This window comes from Physeter macrocephalus, chromosome 9 (assembly GCF_002837175.3).
Source record: "Physeter macrocephalus isolate SW-GA chromosome 9, ASM283717v5, whole genome shotgun sequence".
Classification (NCBI taxonomy): domain Eukaryota; kingdom Metazoa; phylum Chordata; class Mammalia; order Artiodactyla; family Physeteridae; genus Physeter; species Physeter macrocephalus.
Window position 1 is genome coordinate 93698989 of NC_041222.1, and position 26211 is coordinate 93725199.

Consider the following 26211-nt stretch of genomic DNA (forward strand, 5'->3'; position numbering starts at 1 on the left):
TGTGGAGTAGCCCCCGAGAGCAGTCCTGAGGCACTGCTCTAGCACCTGGGGAAGCCAAGGATGCCCAGGCGACAATTCCATCCCTTTACATAGTTTACGTCCCTGAGGGCTGCTGAGGGCTGAGTCCAGCCCGCTCTGAGCACAGAGGGGAGGCATAAAGCTCTTTGTACCAAACAGGAGAGGGGCTGAGTAGCCCATCATCAGGCAAGGGAGAGCAGGACAGCAGAGTGAGGGGGCAGGGGGGGGGTGGCGGTCACAGACTCTGGAGCCAGACAGTCTGGGTTTGCATTCTCATTCTGATACTGACTAGCTGTGTGACCTTGGGCAAAATACTTAACTTCTCTCTGCTGTTTGATGTTTCGTATCTATAAAATGGGTATGATAATTATATCTAGCTCACAGAATTGTTATGAGGATTAAATGAATGGTACATAATAAGCCCTACAGGAGCGTTTGCCAAATAAAAATTTTAAATTTTTATATTTTCAGGATGTGGTCACCGTACCCAGGTGGAGCCTACCTCTAAGAATTCCAGGATGAGGTCCTAGAGCGGGAAATAAAGACTTCGTTCATGTACCTTGATCCTTCCATAATTCAGAGATCTAGGAAGACTGTCTTAAAGGACTGCAGGTGTATTTCATGGAAGAGGAAGTAGACTTGGAAGATGGGGCCCCCCAAAGGAAACCAGGACCAGCAGGTGAAAGCTACAGCAGAGCATCATACATTCTCTATTAACCAGGTACAGAGGGTTAGGCCGATTGTATGCCTCAGTTCTTGGCACATCACCAACAAGGAAGGACCAGATAAGTGCCCAGAACACCTGGGAGGGATGATCTAACTTGGAGAGAGGCAGTTCCACATCTGTCGGGATGGCCAGGCAGTGCCTGGTCCCATCCTGGGTTTGGGGGCAGAGGTGCCACAGCTTTGGGGGGCGGTCAGGACCGAGGACTTCGGAAGGCCCTCTGGTTCACTGGAGATCCAGCCATCCTCATCCTGTGACTCACAAACAAGGCCAGAAAGTTGTGGGGTTCCTGCAACAGCCCTCTTCAGACCACAGCCTGACAGGCTAGTACGTGGCTCTGAAGGGACCCCCTCATCGCCTCCTCCGCCCTGGCCTCGTTTCATTCCTGTCCCAGCACATTGGCGTCCACGAGCTCATCTATGCCTCACTAGAACCTTGAGACATGGGTGGAGTAGCCAGGGATGAGGATTCTTACTCTACGAGGAAGAAAATCAAAAAGGAGAAAGAGAGGACTTTTCTGCTAGACTTCACTGGAGTTGCACTGTTCGTGCAGGCAAAGCCAGACGTAGTCAACCCCAAGCTACCAAAACATCAATGATCCACTATCACATATTAAAAATGTCCAAATTCCACCTGGGACACAGATGCCTTTATAAGGTGGAACATACCTACGTTCCTGGCTTCAGTTCCAACACTTCTCTCCTTGCCCTCACTCCAGCCCTACACGTGTCACCCATCCAATCATATCAGCCTAGAGTGGCTTAAGTTTTCCCACCTCGATCAATGTGCTCCATCCCCACGCCTCCCCTTTTCTCCAAAAAGTGTATGTCACAATCCTTCCTGTTCTTCAAGGAAAGCTTCCCAGATGCTCCTAATCAGAATCAATGTCTTCTCTGATTCTCTTTAAAATAGCACCCTGCTTGTGCTTTACACCAGTGTCATATCAGGCTTTAATGGACACTCAGTCCCAGGGGCAGAAGCCATCTCTTGTCATTTCCACACAGTATCATGTGTTTTTGGCTACGGCAGACTAGCTTGTAACAGATAAACCTTCCCACCAAGGACAACTGGAAAAGGTAGGTAAAACACTAAAAGCATGTATTTGAAGACACTGGAGAGCTATCGAGGCAGCAAGGACTCAAGAATCCAGAGAGATGGGAAGTACAGCAAGGTGAGCCTGACACTTGTGTCTGCTTTTTCCCTTAAGCCATTTGCCAATTCCAAGGCAGTTGCCAACAGGCTGGGAAGCTAAGCAAAACTTCAGGCATCCTCCCAGGACTGAGGACACAAAAATTGGAGTTCAGAGCCTGCCAAGGAGGAAGGGCCCTGTTAAATAGCCCCAGGCTTTCAGATAGGGGTCCCTAAAGGGCTAAACTCTAGAAGTTAGGACAGAGTTACTTTTTACGTGTTAGAAAGATCTAACATCCGTATAATTGGAATTCCAAAAGACGAGAGAGAGAACGTCTGGAAGAAATATTTGAAAAGATAATGGCCAAGAATTATACGAAACTGATGAAAGATATCAAGCCTGAGAAGTACAGTTTACAAAAAAAAAAACATACCAGGGCACATCAAAATCAGACCATGGAAAATCCAAGACAAAGAGGAAAGCTTACAAGCAGCCAGGGTATAAAAGGAGCATTACCTTCAAAGGAGCAGCAATAAGGCTAACAGTTGGCCTCTCAACAAAAAACAAGGAAACAAAGAAGATAATCACGTGACAGTTTCGAAGGGTTGAAAAAAATAAGTCAGCCTAGAATTCTGTACCCCCTGGAGAGAATAAAGGTTTTCACAAAAGTGGAGAGAGAGGGGCTTCCCTGGTGGCGCAGTGGTTGAGAGTCTGCCTGCCGATGCAGGGCACACGGGTTCGTGCCCCGGTCCGGGAAGATCCCACATGCCACGGAGCAGCTGGGCCCGTGAGCCGTGGCTGCTGAGCCTGGAAACACAACTACTGAGCCCACGTGCCACAACTACTGAAGCCCACACTCTGAAGCCCACACTCCTAGAGCCCATGCTCTGCAACGAGAGAAGCCACCGCAATGAGAAGCCTGCACACCGCAACGAAGAGTAGCCCCTGCTCGCCACAACTAGGGAAAGCTCACGCTCAGCAACGAAGACCCAACACAGCCAAAAATAAATAAATAAATACATAAATTTATTTTTAAAAAAAAGTGGAGAGACTTTGTCATCAGAGTTCTCCAAGATGAAAATACTAAAGGGAGTTCTTCAGACCACGGGACAAATCATCCTAGATGTGGAATGAAGGAAATGGAAGGGGGAGCTATGCAAGTAAGTCTGAATGAAGATCAAATAATAATGTCTTATGGCGTTTAAAATATATGTGTCATTAAAATACCATGGTGAAAACAGCACAAAAGGTAGAAGGGGGTTAAATGGAAGTGTTCCAAGGTTTTTGCACTATCTGGGAAGTGATGAAAGTACTCTTTTCTATTAGACTTCAGCAAATCGTCATAGTTTTAGCTAGATGCATACTGTAGTGTTTATGTAATCAGCATAAGAAGAGAAAAAAAGTAGAATGAACATGGCAATAAAGGGGAGAAATGATGGAATTATTTTTTTTAAAACCCCGATTAATCCAAAATTAGAGCAAGAAAGCAGAGAAAAAGTAACATAGCAGAGTTGTCACAAACAAAAAATAGTAAGATGGTGGATTTAAACCAAATATATCAGTAATTTCATTAGATGAAAAAAATATACTGCAATGAAAAGACAAAGATTGTCATAATGGATTTAACAAAACAATATTTTCTATTTCCTATGGAAGACCAACAGGTTTAAAGTAAAAGGATGGAAAAAGATTTACCACACACACATTCATCCAAAAAAAGGTGGTACAAAGTAAGATAAAGTCAACTTGAAGACAAAAACTTATGATGATGAAAGAGTCAGTCCACCAGGAAGATATTAACTAACTCTTCTCAGTTTGTATATGCAGACTCCACATGTATGAAATAAATATTGACAGAACTAATAGGAAAAAAACGACAATTCTGTAATCAGAGTGGGGGATATTACACACCGTTCATCAGGAGAAGCAGACAAAAAATCCTTGTACTAAAGAAGTGAACAGTATGATAAACAAATGCGACCTAATTGACAAGTTTCTATCAACTGGACTCAGAAGACAGACTTGCTTCAAGTCCACATGCAAGATTTACCCAAATGGACCCTAAGCTGGGTCATAAAGCAAGTCTCACCACATCTAATGAAATCACACACAATGTGTTCCCTGACTACAGTAGAATTAAACTATACACCAATCATAAAAGAATAACCAGAAAATCCCCCAATATTTGGAAATGATGTAAAAGGAAAAAAAGTCTATTTCTATTAATTTCCATTGAGGTCACAGTATCAAATTGATTTACTCATTCAATAAACATTCATTGAGCTCCTGCTACACATTAGGCCTCATGCGGGTAAAGCAGACATGCTCTTGCCATGGTTCTAATAGGAACTGACAGGGCATTCATGTTCTAGCTGTGGTTTGCCTACAGGAAATCAGTGAATATTCATGGATTGAACCAGCTGAGCCAGGTGGCCTGACTTTGAACTCACGAAAGTTTTTCCTCTTGTAGCCAGTGTCTATATCCTCATCTGGCAGAAATTTAAGACAGAAAGTCCTTGACTTGCCAAAGGTCCCACAGAGTGACAGAGCTACAACCAATATGAAGCTAACATTACAAAGTGCCTCCTCTATGCAGGCACTGTGTATGAATAATGCCTTTTTATTTTCTGTATTTCTGCTGTTTTGATATCTGGGGTCTATGCTGACTCTGGAGAAAGACTACTCAGAAACTACGCTACCCACCTTCTGGTTAATTCTTAGAGATGATAAAGGACTCATCCACAAGTGTACTCTGCACGTGCAAACCAATCAGTCCAGAGCTATACCTTCCCAACTATTTCCATTCTCAAGATCTCACACTCTGGGCCACTAACCCCCTGCCCTAATCACTCTAAGACCAGGTACCAGATAAGTAGAGATGGTCCCTATGTCCCAGAGAGAGGTGAAATTATTCAACTAACCAATCCTTAACCTGATTAGCCTGCTTACTGTGACAGTCATAGTAGATGCTCTTGCCCACATTTTCCCCTCTCTTCTGCCTCTGATCAACCCTGGTGCTTCTTCACGTGGCCCTGCATGGTGTGCCAGGCCTCCTTGTTTCTAGGGATCTGTGACTATAATCTTCTTCCTCCATGACAGTCATTTCTGTGTCTGTGTCTTTCCACACCTGATTAAAACAAATCTTGGGTACATTTTAAAATGTACACATGATTTAATGTTTAAACACATGATTCTCAACATTCTGCTGTATTAATTCACTTAATGGGGCAAACACCATTATTATCAAGGCACAGAGAGTTTCAGCAAGTTGCCTCAGGTTGCACTGTTGGTTAAGTGGCAAGGCAGGCTCTGAACGAGGGCAGCAGGCTGACCTGTGTCCTTCACCTTCACCTCTGTGCTCTACCAGCCCCAGTCCAGCATTTTCTTACCATCTCCCAAGCTCCCCATCATGTGAGAGCTACAGAGGCCTGCAGATTGTCTATTCACATCTCAAAAAGAAACGGAAAATGTATGTGGTTCTGTAACTTTTTAAGAAGAAATCGTAATCTCTGGATTTGCATATCTATAAACTGCTCCACCCACCTTCTTGGACTCTCCAATCTGTGGGAATGGCTAGTGTTCAACTCTTAAATCTTTCCTACAAAAGTGCTCCTGAATTTTTTGCTTCCTTTGTGGGGCTTCTCCTACTCTCTACTCTGGGGAATTGTAAAATATTAGACCCAGATGCTTCTCTTTTCTTCTTAAAAATAACTTTTATGGTTTTATCTTTCTTATTGCAAAAGTTATACAACCTGGTGATACAAATCTGGAGAACACAGACAAGTAAAAAGTAGAAAAGAATTTGCAATACCCCTATTGGAGAGAATGATTGTCAAGACTCTGGTGTACACCCCTTCCAGCCTTTTTTTCTGTACAAATATATTTCCTCTTAAAACTTAGAATAATTTTCTACATACTGTTTTGTAAACTGCTTTTCACATTTACCAGTATATTGCAAACATCATGCCTCATTGACTTTTACAAGATTTTTATTACATAGTATTCAATCTTATGGATGCACCATAAGATTGAATAATCTTACCAGTAAATTTTTTACTGCTATTCACATAGTTGAAATGAATATCCTTGTAGCTAAAATTTTCCACAGTCTTGGGATAAATTCCTAAAGGCAAAATTGCTGGGTCAAAGGGCTGGTAAAAAGTGAACGCTTCTGCAAAACTATATTAACTGCCTGCAGAAGGACTGTGCTAGGGTACACATCGGCCTGAAGTATGTAGATTTCCCCCAAACCTCAAAATTCTAGCTATGACCATGCTTTCAGACCTTTCTCCATCTGATAACAGGGGGGATAAAAGGTATTCTGTTTTAACCAACATTTCTTTTGCTACTAGTGAGGTTGACCTTTTTTTTCTTCAGGCTCTATTGGCCACCTGTATTTCTTTTTTTTGGAAATTATCTCTACATGTTTTTTTAAAATCCTCTTACTATTATATGTCTTTCCCTTATTGCATGGTAACATTCATTTTTCACATTGGCATCCATCCATCCCTCAGGAGGGAAAAATTGCCAAAGTCCAAAGCAGAGCTGCGGAGGATGGAGAGCAAAATGCCCTGCGGCTCCACCCACCGCCGACCCCCTGTCCCGTGGTGGGCTGCCACCCCCTGCAGACCAGAGGCCTCGCCCGCTCCTCCCAGGCGCCAGTTTCCTTTCTGCACTTGAACTCCAGTTCAGCCCTTTCTCGGCAGGAGACTCTAGCTGCTGGAGGCGAGGGTGGCCTGGAGGGGAATCCGTCCAGGGCGGTCCCCCTGCTTGTAGCCCCCGCTGCAGCGCGTCCCGTGACAAGACTGCTGGCAGCCTGATGACCCGGTTTAGAACCGAGCCCCACCGGGCGTCCCCAGTTGCGGGGACGGAGACCGGCGCCCCTCCCGGGAGCAGGCAAGTGGCCCCGGGCTGGCAGCCCCTTCGCGATCTGGCAGCCCCTTCGCGATCCGGCCGCCGCGCTCTGCGTCCCCGCTCCCCGCCCTTCCCAGCGCCGGCGGCCGCGGAGCCGGGGTGTCCTCAAGCCCAGGCGGCGGCCGCACGCGGCCCGCGGTGCGCGGCACACGTGAGCCCGCGAGGGCGTTTCGGGTGACCAGGGTCCCTGAGCGGGGACCGTGCGCTGACTCGGCCGCCTAGGCTTCCCGGCCCCGCTGCAGCCTGAGGCCCCGCGGCCTCCCCTTGAAGCAGGCCAGGCTCCGTGGGAGCGCATGTCCCCTCTCTGCTCCCATCGCTCACGCGGAGCCGGTGCTGTCGGTGACGGGGGTCTCGGCTGGGCCCCGGGCCTAGCACGGTGCCTGGCACATGTTGGGCGCTTATTAAAAACCGGTTGGACAGTAACAGGGTAGGATAGCTCAAAGTAGACCCATCCTCAGGATGGTTTTAAAATAAGCTCTACAGCTTGATCACAGGTCAAAGGGCTATTAAAAGTGAAGTGGATGGAGGGGCCCATGGCTCCCTCATCTTCCATCGTATGGGTCTTCTTGCCCCTCAGCAACCCTTCCTCCTTGTACCTATTGGCACCGTTGGCTCCCTGGAGAGACGATGTTGGGTATCTTGGAATCAGAACATAAGGGTCTGAATCCTGACTTTACCACTTCCAAGCTCTACAGATTTGGGGGTACTTTTGGAGCCTGGATTTCCTCTTCCGATCATGGAAATAAGCTTCCTTGCAGGTGTATATGTGATGATTTAATGAGATAACATGGAAGTCTCTAGCACACAGCATGGCTTCATTCACATTAGTTTTCTTTCCTTCCTGTCACTTCTGAACCCCTGAGCCTTGTTCCCAGTAGGCACTCAGCAAATATTAACTGAACGAATAAATATAAATCCTATTCAAATCGTCACACCTTATCAAAACGGCCTTTTCCTTCTGACCTAATTGCATAGGAAAGCGAGCTGATAAATCCATCCCTTATTAATTTATTGTATTAAGAAATTTAACACATGAAGGAGTAAATTTGTGACTTTTCTATGAAGAGGGAACTTTTGATTTAGCAGGGAATTCCTAGGTATGAATTTTTTTTTCAGTAAAGATCACTGTATTTGTGACTTACAATCAAAAAGAAAATCAGACAATAAACAAGAAACAAAGTACATAAGTAAAATAATATGTTAGTGATAAAAGCTTCAGAATAATGAAAACATAGTGTAGCATAAGGGCATAAGAGAGTGCCAGGGGTAAGGAGAAGGGAGGTTATATTTTTAAATTTTAATAGTTGAATTTTACATATTGTACAATGTTGGAAGTAAGGGCAATAGGGTTTTGGTGAGTAGGTGGACCTTCCACGTGCCCTTCAGATCTGCTGACCTGGGTGCCTCTGAAATGCACTCTGTGTTGTAAAGGGGGTAGGCAGACACTGGGGTACTTTATGGGAAGTGAAGATCCCCTGGGATCATAAAATCTCACCCCAACACAGAATCAATGCTTGTGGTAAGGAGAAGGGAGGTTATATTTTTAAAGTGTGGTCAGGGTAGGTGTCATTGGAAAGGCAACACTAGATATGAATTTTAATAGTTGAAGTTTACATATTGTACAATGTTGGAAGTAAGGGCAATAGGGTTTTGGTGAGTAGGTGGACCTTCCACGTGCCCTTCAGATCTGCTGACCTGGGTGCCTCTGAAATGCACTCTGTGTTGTAAAGGGGGTAGGCAGACACTGGGGTACTTTATGGGAAGTGAAGATCCCCTGGGATCATAAAATCTCACCCCAACACAGAATCAATGCTTGTGTCTAGACAAGAGTCATGGGTTATAAGGTTGGACCTAGTAGAGGCAGTGAGGCATGATCACAGCCCAACACAGCTGATTTCCTGGGAGATGTGCCATCTCGCGACACACACCAGTGTGTGCCCAAAAGGATAAGTCCCTAAACCCAGGCTGGACACTGCCTAAGGGCCCATCAAGGCCCAAGGCAGTGAGCACTGCTGCTACTCAGAGGGGAGAATGGGGGCCCTGCAGCGTCTGCAGGGTCCACAGGGCAAACCCACAGGGAACAGGGATTCCTCAAGTCTCACTTCCTCTGAGAAGCCCGATCCAGCGACTTCTGCCCTCTAGGCTCCCCTCCGACAACGCCTGCAGCTGTGCTCAGGAGGCTACAGAGGCTGGTCATCTCCTCCTGCTGCAGGTGTACAGGCAGCCCCGGCATACTCCACTGCCCCTTCTGAGGCCATTTCCAAATAGACGCCGGCCGCAGGAGGGCAAAAGGAAGGCTTGCGGCTTAAGAGGCTCCATCTTTCAGCAGAACAGTATCTTAGAAGGTGCTGGGAGGCAAATGTGCTTTACTTTTGGGGGTCTGGTAGTTTTACGATGCAAGGACTGTGGTGAGCCCTTCCACGTAATTCCCCCCACCTAGGACGTATAGACTTTCTCATTCTATACCTAATTTATGTATTCAATTCCCCTCCCCTCCCCCATTCTAAAAGGATGACCTCTGCTTTCATACCACAGCCTGGATACCACATGAGCTGGCAATGAAGGTGGGATTCTGTTAATGAGAAAGTTAGATTTTTTAAAACACCTATATTTATTGATGACTCATTCTGTATCAATGACTGTGTGAAAAGTGCTTTACAGGTATGAACTCATTTAATCCTCTAGTCTAGACTAGCGTTTCCCAATAGAAACATAATTCAAACCACATATGTAATTTAAACTTTTCTGATAGCCACATTAAAAAAGTAAAATGAAATGGGAGAAACTAAGGCTAAAGATATATTTTGCTTAACCCAATATATCCCCAATATTATCATTTCAGTATGTAATCGATTTAAAACTATTAATGAGATACTTTGCATTCTTGTACTAAATCTTTGCACTCTGGGGTGTACTTTACACTGACAGCACGTTTCAATTTGGACTAACACATTTCAAGTGTTCAGTGGCCCCATGTGGTCGTAGCTGCCATACTGGATGGTAACAGCTCCAGGCAACCCTCTGAGAGAGGTACTATCAGCATCTGTATTCCCCTGAGGGAAACCCAAGGGACAGAAAAGCTATATAGCTAAAAAATAATCAAGCTGGGACTTGCACCCAGGCAGCCAGATACCAGAAGTGCTACCTTTACTGACTAATTGCTCTTATCTCTGTCTCTGAGCAACCACACTCCGGTATATCAAGCATTGCCCAGGACCAATATCCTTGAGAAAACTGCTTTGGGTCAAAGGATTTGAGTTTCATTAAGAAATGTACTAGGATCCAAAAGATTAAAAACAAAAGCAAAGAAAAGCTTGAATTTTAATTTGAACAAAACAAAAAAAACCCCCAAAACAACAAACAGAAGTGTGCTATGTCTCTCACCTTTTTGGGTGCCTATTCATAAACAAATACGGTAAATTCTCCCTCTTCTCTTCTGGACATTTGATGACATTTGGATTGATGGAAGTCACATTTCCCCTCTTCACACCTGCTCTATCAGTTCTCAGTCAGGGATTTTGATTTCACTAAAGAAATCAAACATTCTGGTGCAGACATCTAACTGATACCATAGTTGGGAGAGTCTTTAGACGATGGGGAGATCTATTCTCAGCTTTCACCTGGGAACACCTCCAAGGTCAACAGCCCAAGAGTCTACGCCAGTGAGGTTGCATCACCATCCATCACAGAAACTCTAGGAACCTCCTCTACCCTGAACACAAGCCACTGGGTCAGCAGAACATTTCTGTAGCTGGTTCACACATACCAAACGAAGCCCAGGTTTCACCAACCCTCTGCAGGCATGCAAAGTTCCACAAGAGGATGACCGATCTTGCAGAGTCTTCTGTTAAAACTGCCTGCCAGTGAAGTCCAGGAAGAACTGTGGCAGATGTACTTAATTCTTCACATGGTTTAGCTGAGGAGTGGGTCATGATTACAGGGCTCAGGGCAAGATGCCCAAGGACCTCAGTATTTGACTAACAAGAATAAGAGTGCTAGAAGGAATCAGCTGTGACCGTGGCTTATCAGAAAGTGGTAAGTTATCTCTCCCGATATTTTCTCACTGGGCTCCTGGCTAAGCAGTTGAGGACATTCTTACGTTCAATTCAATCCATTTAAGGATACAAGTTCACACAGTTGATACTAGTGTAATCTGTGCCGACAAGAAGCCCTGTGGCACCCAGGGGGTGTCTGGGAGACATGGGGAAAGAATTCCTTCACATCCCCAGGACTTAAATCCCAGGCATTCCTGAAAACCATCAGCCAGAATCAGCTCACCTTCCCCAAGGGCCTCGAGCAGCCCCTACATTCAGCGGCCCCTTCAGGCAGCTTGCACATTCATCCTCCACAAAGAATGGGCTGCACGTGCCATCACCTCCCATTGCCACTAAGCAGCGTGGCCCAGTGGTTTAATTTTTGCGGTACGCGGGCCTCTCACTGCTGTGGCCTCTCCCGCTGTGTAGCACAGGCTCCGGACGCGCAGGCTCAGCGGCCATGGCTCACGGGCCCAGCCGCTCCGCGGCATGTGGGATCTTCCCGGACCGGGGCACGAACCCGTGTGCCCTGCATCGGCAGGCAGACTCTCAACCACTGCGCCACCAGGGAAGCCCCCCAGTGCATTCTTAAAGAATACGACAGACCTCGGCCTCTTACCACTGACACCTGAGTGTCAGAAAAATGCCCAATATGACCAACTATTTCCTAGTCAATAACAAAGACATGCATAAGGGAGGGAAAACACATTGTAAAAATTCTACACTATTTGTGCGTTTAGCGCTTTTAGCAAAAAGCACTGCTCTGACCAAAAGCTGATCTCCTTAACTCCTCCCATCCACCTACCAACATGACTGTCTGGGGCACAGAACCTCCTAAAACGGGTCTCCCTCAGGCTCCAGCTGTGCGTGACTGGCCTCACCCTTTCTGAGGGCCCTGGTAGGTAGGGCAGTGATTTCTTCTGCCCAGCCCTTGCTCCACATCTTGTGCTCTGGAGCCCCCAGTAACTGGCCTGCTGACCCCAGTGAGAAACATCACATCAGCAACCTATGCGGCTCCCCAGCCAGCAGCAGTGGCCCTGGATGCAAAAGCCACTTGCGTAGTGTCAAAGAACAGTGGAGCGTAGAACTCAGCTGGATTCTTTCACCCAGACAGAATGGTCCCCTTGATGTCTCTGCCAGATGTCAGCATTCAGCTATGGGGTCAGGGGAGGGATGGGGGCTCTCTCCTCCATCAGACCCTCCCCCTGCCGCCTGCCAGGGGATTCCTGCTCCACCAGCAGGAGTGATGAATGGTCCTCATTCACGGCCCAGAGCACACGGGAGAGGCTACCCCAGCTGTGGTCAGATGCTGCTTCTGGCCGCACACGGAACACATTCCTTTGGGGAGGAAGGCTGTCTTGGGTGGATGGGTTTGGTGCTCAGAGAATGAGGGAAGCCGGTGGAGACAAGGGGGCCCTTCTGAACCACCTCAGACAAGAATGCAGACTCTGACACCATGCTTGGCCAGGGCTGGTCCGTTTGGCCCCTGGCCAAAGATTCCACCTTGGTTCTGTCTATTTCTGGCCACAGAGTGGGAATGTTCAGGGCATGGTGAAATGGCCAGAGGTAGGCATACAAAACTGAATTTTTTTCAGCCTCCAGAAAGAGACCTTTGTCAGGCATAATTTTTTGTGACCGATTGGGGTTCCCCACAGTCCATCGCTGCCTCTGGGTGGAATCTCATTCTGACCAGGCTGTTTCCTGGGGAGGATGAAGGTACAATTTCAAACACTTTAAAATGTGCCACTGGAGACTCTCAGATTGAATGGGAAAGCAAAAGCCAAATAAATACATAGTGTCTGTAAGAGACACATCTTTTTTAAAAAAAATTTTATTTATTTTTAATTTATTTTTGGCTGTATTGGGTCTTCGTTGCTGCACGCGGGCTTTCTCTAGTTGCAGTGAGCGGGGGCTACTCTTTGTTGCAGTGCACGGGCTTCTCATTGCGGTGGCTTCTCTTGTTGCAGAGCACGGGCTCTAGGCATGCGGGCTTCGGTAGTTGTGGCATACGGGCTCAGTAGTTGTGACTCGTGGGCTCCAGAGCACAGGCTCAGTAGTTGTGGTGTACAGGCTTCGTTGCTCTGCGGCATGTGGGATCTTCCCGGACCAGGGCTCGAACCTCTGTCCCCTGCATTGGCAGGCGTATTCTTAACCACTGCGCCACCAGGGAAGTCCCCAGGGCCCCCAAGAGACACATCTTATCTCTACAGCTTGTAGCCCATAAAGAAGGGGCAGGGGAAATACAAAATCAGTGCTACTGCTTGAAGGCAGAGGAAGCAGAGTGAGGCGGGGAGACCATCAGGTTCAAATTAGCCACCCCCCCAAGCCCTAAAAAAATGGAGCTACGGTTTGACTACTGGATAACATATAGTCATTGAAAGAACATGGTGCTGGCATCTGAGAGTGGTCCCAGTTCAAATCTGGCTTCTGCAGATACAGAAGGGTCTTAGGGTTTTAGAGCAGCAGTCGCCAACCTTTTTGGCACCAGGCACCGGTTTCATGGAAGACAATTTCTCCACGGACCGGGGGTGGGGGTGGGATGATTTCAGGATGATTCAAGCACATTACATTTATTGTGCACTTTATTTCTATTATTATTACACTGTAATATATAATGAAATAATTATACAACTCGCCATGATGCAGAATCAGTGGGAGCCCTGAGCTTCTTTTCACTTGCCACTCACTGATAGGGTTTTGATGTGAGTCTGCAAGCAACTGATTTATTATGGTCTCTGTGCAGTCAGACCTCTCTGCTAACGATCATGTGTATTTGCAGCCTCTCCCCAGCACTAGCATCACCGCCTCAGCTCCACCTCAGATCATCAGGCATTCAATTATCATAAGGAGCAGGCAACCTAGATCCCTCGCATGCGCCGTTCATGGTAGGGCTCACGCTCCTATGAGAATCTAATGCCACTGCTGATCTGACAGGAGGAGGAGCTCAGGCGGTAATGCGAGCAATGGGGAGCGGCTGTAAACACAGATGAAGCTTCACTCACTGGCCTGCCGCTCACCTCCTGCCGTGCAGCCTGGTTCCTAACAGGTACCAGTCGGTGGCCCAGGGGTTGGGGACCCCTGTTTTAGTGGGTTCCATAAAATGTATCAAGTGCCCAGGACAGTCAGTGACTGGCTCAGCCATGTTCAATGAGTGGTAACTATTATAGTTATAAAATCCACAACAACCTGGAAAAATTCCAGGAGGAGTGTCACTTAACCCATCAACCACTCTTCAGCCATTCTTTTTTTTTTTTGGCCATACCAGGAGGCTTGTGGGATCTCCAACCAGGGATTGAACCCTAGGCCCCCTGCAATGGAAGCTTGGAGTCCTAACCGCTGGCCCACCAGGGAATTCCCACCCATCGACCACTCTTAACATGGCACTTGGGTAACAGGTTTTAACCATCCTCCCACCCCTCCCTGACCCCCAACACATACACAGTCTCAGACACACAGTTTTTCAGAGTTAACCGTCAGTAGCCAAATTGGTCCAAATTTCTGTGCCACTTTGAAGGTGATATTAAAATTCATAAAAGGCAGGCAGGGGAGAACAGAAGTCAGGGCCAGAATGGTGTGCCAATTTGTCAAGTAATCCAATCATTGCATTGTCTTGTTTCCAGGGGAGGAACTGTAGTTGGGGATGGGGTCACTGCATGCAAATCTCTGGAGACGGGGTGTTGAGGGCTGGTCCAGGCACAGACACTGAGGTAGAGAGGGGCTCAGACAGTTGGGGGTAAGAGGAGCATACGAGGTGGGGGGAAGTGGGGGGAGTCCTGGGATGGAGGTAATGTACAAACCAGCTTTTCTTTAAATTATTTTTTTTGGCTACGCAGCGTGGCTTGTGGGATCTTAGTTCCCAAACCAGGGACTGAACCTGCAGAGTGGAAGCACAGAATCCTAACCACTGGGCCACCAGGGAATTCCCCAAACTAGCTGTTCTAAGAGATGGATCCTCAAAACGGCCAAGGAGCTCAGTCCTTAAGTGACATCCTCCCCAAGCCCTCCCTCTTCATGCCTCAGGGAGCACTAGTCACAACAGGACTCAACCATGGCTTTAGACACCTTCTGTATCTCCAGAAGCTTCCAGGCCAAGCTCCCCTCCAAGCAATGCAACCTGAACCAACAGCTAGTTCTTCAGGCCTGAGCCCCTTCAATGAGAAATAGACCCCAGGGCCCAGTGAAGGAAAGAGCAGCTGGTACAGAGGCCATGGCCACATCTTTGGCTTGTCTAGAAATGTCTGGTGACCCAGGGGAGGGGGCAGGAGTGCTGTTCTAAAGTTTGTTAAGAGCCTATGATCTGGGATTCAGCTGTCCATAGAAGCATTAGAAGCCCTTCCAGAAGCCCAGTGAGTAATAGCAGCAGGTAACAACCGCCACCTCACCAGAACTGGCCAGGCTCAGCTCTCAACGCCAGCTGGTACTGTGTCAAGATACTGACATCCAGGGGCTTCCCTGGTGGCGCAGTGGTTAAGAATCCGCCTTCCAATGCAGGGGACACGGGTTCGAGCCCTGGTCCGGGAAGATCCCACATGCCGCGAAGCGGCTAGGCCCGTGCGCCACAACTACTGAGCCTGTGCTCCAGAGCCCGCGAGCCACAACTACTGAAGCCTGAGCGCCTAGAGCCCGTGCTCCGCAACAAGAGAAGCCACCACAATGAGAAGCCCGCGCACCGCAACGAAGAGTAGCCCCTGCTCGCTGCAACTAGAGAAAGCCCGCGCACAGCAACGAAGACCCAACACAGCCAGAAGTAAAAATAAATAAAATAAATAAATTTTTTTAAAAAGATACTGACATCCACAGAGTAGTGGCATATACACAGAGAGCTTCAAGTTCTTGCTCTTACTGAGGAAGCAGACTTTCTCAGCTACGTTTGGAGCTGACCCATGTCACTGGTGCTGATCACAAGCCTTTTCTGGACCTCCTTCTAGAATGATTCTAATATTTTATTGCATCTCCAAACACGGCGTGGCTCCCACTGGCAATTTTACAGGGTGCCTCCACTTTCCTTATCATGACATCCACTAGCTTCAACTCTGTGTTTAAGCATCTACTCATATGTATATATAAAAAATCCTAAGGAATATATTAAAAGACTATTAGAACTGACAAAAGAATTCAGCAAGGTTACAGGATACCAGATCAATATACAAAGATTAACTGTGTGGACACACCTTCAAAGAACAATCCAAAAATTAAATTAAGAAAATAATGCCATTCACAATAGCATCAAAAAGAATAAAATACTTAGGAATAAACTTAACAAAAGACATGCAAAATTTATACTCAGTGAATGATAAAACATTGTTGAAAGAAATTAAAGAGGATTTAAATAAATTTTTCAAATTCCATGTTCATGGATTGGAAGACTTAATATTGTTAAGATGAGAATACAAATTGATCTACAGATTCATCACAATCCTTATCACAATCCCAACTGGCTTTTCCATGGAAATTGACCAGCTGATTCTAAAATTCGTAAGGAATTGTAAGGGACCCAGAAGAGCCAAGACAATTCTGAGAAAGGAGAACAAAGTGGGAGCGCTCATACTTCCCGATTTCAAAAGGTACTACAAAGCAATGGCAATCAAGACAGGGTGATACTGGCACAAAGACGGGCATATAGATCAATGGAATAGAACTGAGAGTGCAGTAATAAACTCATATATCTACGATCAATTGATTTGGACAAGGGTTCCAAGACCATTCAATGGGGAAAGAATACTCTTTTCAAAAAATAATGCCAGAGTAACTGCATAGCCACATGTAAAAGAAAGAAGTTGGACCCTTACCTCCCACCATTTACAAAAATTAATTCAAAATGGACCAAAGACCTAAATATAAAAGCTAAAATTTTTAAACTCTTAGAATAAAACACAGGGGTAAATATTCATGACGTTGAGTTTGGCGATGGCTTCTAAGATACGACACCAAAAGCACAGGCAACAAATTGAAAAATACCTATAATGGACTTCATAAAAATTACAAACTTTTGTGCATCAAAGGACACTATCAAGATGCTTCATGAACTAGAGCAGCAGCAGTGGGGGTAGCAAAAGGGTGTAGTGATCAATTATTTTTCGTACTGTTTGCATATCTGTCTCTCTCCTAAGACTGTGAATCCCTTGGAGGGCAGATACGTCTCTGGATCCCCTGGGCCCAGCACAGAATAAATGTTGAGTAAATGTGATGTGAACCGAGAAAAAAAAAAAATTAAGAAAGTGAAAAGACAACCCATAGATGGGACAAAATATTTGTAAATTGTATATCTGACAAAGGCCTAGTATCCAGGATATATAAAAACTCTTAAAATTCAATAACAAAAGACAAGCAGTCCAATTTAAAAATGGGCATAGGACTTGAATAGACATTTCCCCAAAGACATACAAATAACTGACAAGCATATGAACACATGCTTAAAATCATTAGTCATTAGGGAAATGCAAATTAAAACCACAATGAGATACCTCTTCACACACACTAGGATGGCTATAATTTTTTTTTTAAGTGGGGAAAAGTAGGTGTTTGTGAACATGTGGAGAAATTGGCAGCCTCATACAGTGCTGGATGGAATATAAAATGGTGCAGCCACTGTGGAAAACAGTTTGGCAGTTCCTCAAAATGTTAAACAAAGTATTATCATATGATCCAGCAATTCCACTCCTACTTATATACCCAAAAGAATTGAAAACAAATGTTCAACTAGAAATTTGTACACAAGTATTCATAACAGTGCTGTTCATTATCAGCAAAAGGTAGAAACAACCCAGATGTCCATCAACAGTGAACAGATAAACAAAACGTGGTGTATCCTCACAATGGAATATTATTGGGTCATAAAAAGGAATGCAGTGTGGATACATGCCACTACATGGGTGAAACTTCAAAACATCATATGAATTAAAGAAGCGAGACAAAAAAGACCATATATCATATAATTCCTTTATATAAAATATCCAGAATTGGCAATGTAGAGACAGAAAGTAGATTAGTGGCTGTTTAGTGGTGGGAGTAGGGGGAGGGGAGGAGGAAGAGGCAATGGCTAAAGTATACAGGTTTCTCTTTGTGATGGTTGCATATATCTGTGAATATACCAACATCCATTGAATTGAACACTTTAAATGGGTGAACTGTATAGTATGTGAATTACATCTCAATTAAGCTATTAAAAAAAGAATCTATTTAACTGACACTTCAGTTTAGTAGTATCTACTTACTAAGCATCTGTTACATGGCAAGCATTGTATTAGGCACTGGAATTCAAAGATGAATCTGACATGGGTTCTGCCCTCTAGGAGTTCACAGTATATTTAGAGAACCAAAAAGAGTACAGAAATAGGTACAGAAATAGAACTGGGAAGGCAGTGATTACAATTAGAGATGAGGAACAGGGAAAGCTTTAGAGAGTTGACACCTGGGCAGGTTTCAAAGGGAAGTAGGAGTTTGACAGGTCTCTGGTGGGGAAGGGAGATCATTCCAGGCAGGTCTGAAATAACACTCGAGGTTCTGAGACCTGCGTGGGGTTCAGAGTTGCCAGATGAAAAGTGGAAGGGCTGGCTGAGTGGGTGGGGTGAGGAGAGGTGGAAGAGGTGAGCTTGGAGAAGCAAGCAGAGGGCCATGAGGAAACTTGAATATCATGCCAACAAATGTTGAGTTTTCCTTTTGGGGATGAGGAGCACGGATAGGTGAGTGGGCGGGCAAGGGGGGCATATTTGTGATTGAAAGCAGGAGTCAGTGAACTACAGCCCTTGGGCCAAATCTGTGAAGTTTTTCGAAATAAACTTTTATTGGAACACAGCCCTGCTCATTTCTTGTTGTCTAGGGCTGCTTTCCCACTAAAACAGCCAAGTTGCGACAAAGATCGTATGGACCCATTAAGTCTGAACTATTGGCTATCCGGCTCTTAGAGAAAAAGTTTACCAACCTCTGCTCTAGAAAGATGACTGTGCCTATTGGATAAAGGATGGCTTCCCACGGGTTAAGACCAAGGGAAAAGAGTCCAGTTAGGAAACTAGCAACTCTCCAGGCAAAGAAGATGCTGGGGTACCATGACGTTGCAACATTGTGACGTTGGGGTAACAGATGACATAGGGGGTTGATAGTGGGGTGGGGAGGTGGGTGTGGCTTTGAGAGCCTCCTGAAGGAAAAACACCTGGGGAATATCAGTTTAAGAAAATTAACAGTGAAAAGGATAAGAGAACTCACGGGGTTTCATGGACGTCAGAATTTTAGATTTTTCTTCTTAAATCATTAAAATGGTCCCTAAACCTCACGTTTAGTTGAGTGCTCTCAGACAGAGCATCTGAACTCAAGGCAGCTTACAAGTTTTTAAAAATTATTCTTACAATTTGGTTATGGGCATGCTGGAGCAATTCCAGATCACCTGATGGGCTGTCTTCCCCGCTCTGTGTGTTGCAACAAGCCCAAACTCCACACATTCTTTGGCTATGCTCTGAGGCTGCTATTGGCACAGGTAGGCACCACAGAGTTGGTTGCCAGGCATCAGAATATCATTCTTGACTGATGATTTATTTTTAAATGCACATGTCAAATATCATGTCTTACTCATTTTTGTCTCTAGAAAGTCACTCATAAATCATTTTAGTCAAGAGAGAGCACCAGGTGGGAAGGGAAGGAGGAAGGAAGGAAAGGAGGGCAGGGAGGCAGGACGTGGCCACAGAATTTTTCACTCATGGCTTGAAACTTGTGATCCAGGGAGTTCCCTGGTGGCTTAGTGGTTAGGATTCTAGGCCTTCACTGCCGTGGCCCGGGTTCAATCCCTAGTCAGGGAACTGAGATCCCACAAGCCGTGTGGCAAGGCCAAAAGAAAAAAAAAGAAAAAAAGAAAGAAACTCACGATACAGCAGAAGCTGACAAAAGAGCAGGAGTTCTCCAGGTGGATGCAAACCTCTTCGGCCCAGGGAGAGCCTGGAAGGATAATACTTAGTGGTGATGTCCTAATATGGCTGCAAATCCCAAATATGTTCTTTATCTTCCCTAGACATTTTAAGGAAAGAGGTTGCTTAAATCTCACAACTAATCTTGCTGCCTCTCAGATTATAAATTGTGTTTTTCAAAAATCTCTTCTAAACCATCTCATGGTAGACAAAATGAACATCCACTCCCAAGACCCTGAGGTGTAGTGGAAGCAGCCACATGCAGGCATAAAATGTATTTGGAATCTCCTGCTTTGCCTTTAATTCCGTGCCCTCTGGGTAATGTCCTATTCTTGATCTAGGTGCTTGTTACAAGGGTATGTTCACCTTGTAAAAGTTCATCCAGAACAGGTATTTGTACATCTACGTTCATAGCAGCATATTTCCAATAGCCAAAAGTGGAAGCAACCCAAGTGGACAGATGAACGAATAAACAAAATGTGGTATATACACACAATGGGATACCATTCAGCCTTAAAAAGGAAGGAAATTCGGACACATGCTACAACACAGACAAAGTTGAAGACGATACGTTAAGTGAAATAAGCAAGTCACAAAAAGACAAACAGTGTATGATTCCATTTATATGAGGTATTTAGAGTTATCAAAATCATAGAGACAGAAAGTAGAATGGGGCTTGCCAAGGTGGTGGCAGAATGGAGGGTCAGTGTTTAATGGGTGCAGAGTTTCATTTTTGGAAGATGAAAAAATTCTGGAACAGACGGTGGTGATGCTTGCACAACAATGTGAATGTATGTAACACCACTGAACTGTGCACTTAAAAATGGCTAAAACGGTGAGTGTTAGGTTATGTATATTTTACCACAATAAAACGAAACTAAAGTTCATCCAGTGTCGTATACTTAGGCTTGGTGCCATTTTACTTAACGTCTGTTATTCTGGGGAGAGGGGTACTTTAAAAAGGTACTTTACTCAAATTTATATTTGTGTTTGTTTTAGAAGAGTTTTACATTTATGTTTAGAAAAATATCCTCCTTACTAGGTCATGAGTCATGCAGGCACTCTGGAAAGCTGTGCTAGGTTTATCTCGGGACATCCGTGGTGCCCCAGGGACAAGGCTGGGGATGGGGGTTGTTCATGGACCCAAGTTCAAGAAGAACAAAGAAACGGAGCAAATTAGAGCTGTTCGCAAGTCGTCGACAAAAGTTATCTTCTCATAAGGCATGTGCTGTATAGGAAAGTGGCATTATTTTTTCAGAAGATGCTCTTAGCATCACGCTGGCGACGCATCAAAAAAGACATATGGGAGCCATTGTCATGGGACAGCCCTGGGTTCAGCTGTGTCTGCTTGTCTATCAAGTTCCAACACAAAAAAACTAAAAAGAAAATGTATCATCATTTGCGTACGATATTATAATACTATAGGTGTTTCAAGTGAAGGGATCAAAAAGCCTTGGGCAAGGAGAACTTATTAACTGTGATCCTAATCACATCCTCATCATCTGCTGACTTCGTTCTCCCTCTACAACCATATGTACCACACACAGTTATCTGGGCATACTCTTTCTGCCAAGGGAAGTACAAAAGAGTTTTTAAAACTCTGGATGGACATCTTATCTGAACTGTCACCATCATGCTTTATCACCCTCGAGGAAGTGCCTATTCTGAAAGGCTGGTTCTGGTGCCTAAAGACATCTCTGATGCTGGTGGCGGGGGAAGATGGGCCAGCACACCTGGCTGGGCTGTGCTCCTGGCGGGTCACACACACCTCCTGCAGGAGGACAGCTCAAACGACTAGGATGAGAAGGTCTGAAGACTTGCTTCAACTTAGACAGGGCAGAGACTTAGAAGGTAAGTAGTGCATTGCTGCGGATCTGTCTCTCTGGGCATCAAGTTGGCTTTCCTTTTGCTGGCCCACGATTGCCAGTCCTGCTGGTTCTATGGTCTGGAGCAGGACAGGCTGCGGCTACTTCATCTGAGGTCTCATGGCCCCCGGGTCTGGAGTACAGGTGGGACTCTGTGACACTGACATGCAGACTGACCACAATGCCCTTCTCCAGAGGGAAATGAACAATAGTCATTACAAGCTGTCCTTCTGAACCCAGGCAACCCCAGGAGAGGGAAACTTATACCTCTTAAAGCTCCCAAAACTGTAAAAGGAAGAAAGCCACAGCAGCTGCTGACGGAATCACCTAGAAATTCTACCCCCATGGAGACAGCCTGTTATCTGAGGGGGAAGAGAATTCATGGATGCCAGAGGATGGTGTGGTTAAAGGGTAATGCTTTGTCCCTTTGGAGTTCCTACGGTTGAATAATGGGTTTGGAGCAACCAGTCTCTCTCTCCCTAACTGGCTGTTTTGTGGAAGGTCTGTTCATTCGATGTCTATTTCAGGGCAATGAACATGAGAGCAGAAAATCTAGGCATCAAGACATAAGAGATTCCTTTTTCCCACACAGCCAGCCGAGGAAGGAGAATTCCAATTCATGACTCTCATTAATAAGATGTAAAAATGACTTCGTTATCACCCCTTTCCAAAGCAAATAAACACAAGTAGTAAAAATGCTAAAAGTAAAAAGTTCTGGTGTCCTATATCCTCATCAGACAACGGCAGAATAAACAAAGTTGTCCATAAATGAAGAACCTCAGGGGGGAGCCTCTCCTCTGCCATAGAATTTAGCTGCCTCCAACTAGAGATGCCAGCTGCCAGAATACTTGGGCAATGATCAGTGAGGGGTAATTGTTCTCAGTGAGATTTCTTTCTGGGCCCTTTGCCTCTTCCAGGAATTCCAACTCCAGTCATTTCGCTCACCCTACTTTCACAAGTAGGAGGCAGAGAATGGAGAAGGATGACAGCTCCTAGTCCAGAGAGGGCCACCCTGAGTTCTCAAGAGGTGCGTTGCTTTCCTACAGTTTTACAAGAAGCTGGGAAATAAGCCCAGGCTTCCTGACTTTGCAGCTGATTTACCTCCAGCACCAAATGGCCAATTACTCAGTGTTTACACTGGGATTTCTGATAGCAGGTGTAATAGGAAGTGGTAAGCCCAGGATGAAGCCAGAGCCAGGATGAATGCGTCAGAGCACAACTTATATTCCAAGAGCAGCACTGAGAAACAGAACCACCACTGCCCAGGAATAAGGATGCTGGGTCAAGCCCTGGCGAGGCCAGTCACCAACTGTGCCATCTGGACAGCTTATCTGTTGGCCAGTTTACTCAACTGTAAAATGAATTCAACAAAACCCACCTCGCGGGCTTCCCTGGTGGCGCAGTGGTTGAGAGTCTGCCTGCCGATGCAGGGGACACGGGTTCGTGCCCCGGTCCGGGGAGATCCCACATGCCGCGGAGCGGCTGGGCCCGTGAGCCGTGGCCGCTGAGCCTGCGCGTCCGGAGCCTGTGCTCCGCAACGGGAGAGGCCACAACGGTGAGAGGCCCGCGTACCGCAAAAAAAAACAAAACAAACAAACAAAAAAACCCACCTCGCTCTTTAGTGGGAAGTTGTAAGAATCAAATAACACAGTGGACAGCAAAGTGGTTTGAAAAGAATAACATACAATGAACATAAATTATACAAATCAACAGAACTCCGGTCAACTGTAAAAAGACATCTGGGGGAAAATTGGGGAAAAAAAAATGAATATGGACTAGGTATTAGATGATACCAAAGAATTATTGTTAATTTTCTTAAGTATATTAACGGCATAATGGTTATTTAATATTTTTAGAGGTCACACTGAAATATGTAAGAATGAAATGATTTTATGTCTCGGATTTGCTTTAAAATACTTCCCTGAAAAAGAAATAAGAAAGGGGTAGATGAAGCAAGTGGCAAAATGTCAATAACTGTTGAAGCTGAGTGAGAAGTATATGGGGGCCTTCTCCCCACTATTGTTTATATTTGAAATTTTTCCGAATAAAACAATGGTGTTTAAATAAACAGTGTAGAATTTTCTAGGACACTAGAAAGCTTCACTAATGGTCACCACCAGAAGCACAGAAAATCTGCCTCATTCACAAGACCCTTGTACACTGGTCATCCAGGGGTCAGAGGACAAGAATTTGGGAAAAGGCCAGGAGAGGCCAGGCAAGGAGCCCAGCTGCAAAGGAGATAGATGAAAACATCTTCGTAGCCTCTCCCATCTGCCATGCACCAAAATGTCAGCCAACCTGTAACGTCAAGTGGATGCTTTGTCTTCAGGCTTAAGTTTCCTATTCAACTTTGCCACTTAATGGCTAAGTGGCCTTAGACCAAATCACTTTTTAGCACAAAGTCACGGAGAGGCACACACATGGGTTTGATGGTCACTCCAGGGACAGATACTAGGGACCAGAAAGGGGAACAGGACAAAGCGGGGTCGGGAGACGAATAATTTAGCTAAGGGAGAGTCCAAGGAGTCAGTCATTCATCTGGGAACTGAGCAGGGAAATGAGCACTTCGACTTCGTCCTAAGCCCCATCCCTGACCATTAAGTACACAATACACCATAAATAACGAAATAATTCCACCAAGGGTGACGAACGGCCTTTTGGGGGTCAGGGACAGACAGGCTAGCGGTGGGGTAGGAGCGGGTCCTGGAGGAGGGGATACGGATTCGAGTCTCCACCCCGACTAACCTAGAAGCCTTGAGCTTCAGCACTTTTCCCTTTCCGCAAAAAGAATCCCTTGGACTGATTTGAAGATCTCCACAGTTCCAAGATTTCAGGGGACGAAATTAATTTGGGGCATGTTTCTGACTTTCAATCCTCTCTCTCCTCTCATCAGGACTCGAGGTTTCCTAGCCAGGAGAAGTTCAGTCCCCTCCCCCGTGGTGTTGCGCCGCGTCCCCTCGCCCCACCCTCGCTGATTTTTGGTGGTCTTTCCCGGGGCTGGGTGAGGGATGACGAAGTAGGAATCTCGCCTGTTTCTTCCAATCATTTCTATTCCGGTGCTGATTTACAGCGACGCCTCTGGCAGGCAGCTACTCCAGAGGGCTCCAGATGGGGGGTTGGCTGGGCGGCGGGTTGGAGCGGGGCGGGGGGGCGGAAGCGCGGTGTTCAAAGCGCCTGCGTAAAAGTTGCGGGCACTGAGGACAGGAGTATCAGCGTTAAGACCAGGATTAGCCCCGGGGCGATCCTGCGCGGACCCTCCATGGGTTAGCTTGTGCTGGCTCTTTTCTACTCCAGGGCCTCCCCTTGATAATCGGCGGGAGAGATTTCCTGGTTCCCTGACCAGCCAGGAATGAATACCTGAGGTGCGGAGCGCGCCTCTCCGCCCAACGGACTCAGGGCGCTCCTTCGTTCACTAGCCCTCATTCCCCCCCACACACACACCAGCCCCGTGCGCTCCACACCCCCAAAGCCACAGCTCCGGAGACACCCCAGTGCGCCCCCGTCCCCCGCGCGCTCCGCATCCTCAAAAGCCAGAACTCCTGGCACCAGCGCAGCCCCCGGTGTCCGTGGCTCCACGGTGCACCCTCCTAGGCACTTAGCACGCACCGGGTCTCGTCTGACTCTGTCCTGTCTGGTCGCAGGCGCCCCTGGCGAGCCACGAACCGAGCGCCCAGCTCCCGGGGGGCGCCCCTGCTGCGTGGGCTCTCCGGATTCAGGCGAGGTGGGGCTGGGTGTGTCCGCCCGAGTCGGGAGCGGGACCCGTTAGCCTGCACGTCCTCGCGTCTCCGAGCAAGGAGCCTTCGCTCTGTGTGCCCGCCTCTCAGCTCCCGGGAACCCCAGGCACTGCTGAGAGGCGGCCCGCGGGGAGCGGAGCCTGGAGACCCAACCGGGACCCCCGCTTTCCCGCGAACCGCCGTGGGGAGGGGGAGGCGCAGGCAACGCTCTTACTTGTCAGCAGGGGTGCGCACTCGTTCGGCTGGGGCCAGGCTCTCCACGACGGCCCCTCTCTGCGCCCGTCGCCGCGGAGCCCCTTTCCGGAGCAGAGGGGGCGAGCCGACTTCCCCGGCCTTTGGAGAAACGGACCTCCAAGTGTAGGAAGCCGCGGGCTGGAGTCGCTCCCCGACCCTTTTCCCGGTACTTTTAACCGGCGTCGGACCGCAAACCCCTCCCCGGACCCACCCCCTTCCCTGAAGGCGGCCACCGCAGCAGGCCCGGCCTCCTGCCCCTTTTGTTGTAATTCGAGAGCCGCAGCTCCCCTGGCCTGAGGGGCTGTGCGGGGGAGGCTGCGTGCCAGCGGCGCAGCCCTTCCCAGGCTTTTCTCGCCCAGGTTTCCGGAGCCTGAGAAGCTAGGGAGTGGGCTTTTCCTCTGGGAGATTCCTCTACCCCCACCCCCCATCCCGCCCCACCGCCGAGCTCCCGGAATTTAACCCTTCGGTGATCTTATTCACCAGCAATTGGGTTCGTGCCTAACCCATCTCTGTATCCAGAGAGCCCAGCACTGCCTGGCGCGTAGTAGACGCTCAATAAAAAATGATGACTGAAAGAGTTCAGATACTTTCATCTACCTCTCCTGGGTTTCTCCTCTACGGGCAAAGCATTTTCCGGGGGTGACTACAAACAGCCCCCTTTCTTC

At 46.8% G+C, this 26211-nt stretch overlaps 1 protein-coding gene across 1 annotated transcript in view; it reads right to left on the minus strand.

Moving 5' to 3' along the window:
- The window catches only part of LOXL2 (lysyl oxidase like 2), a 94144-nt gene extending 68349 nt beyond the window's left edge, over positions 1-25795 (minus strand). Inside the window, exon 1 of the mRNA XM_028494198.1 lies at positions 25527-25795. The gene's annotated coding sequence lies outside the window, so the exon portion shown is untranslated. The remainder of the gene's footprint in view (positions 1-25526) is intronic.
- Positions 25796-26211: the final 416 nt, after the last annotated feature.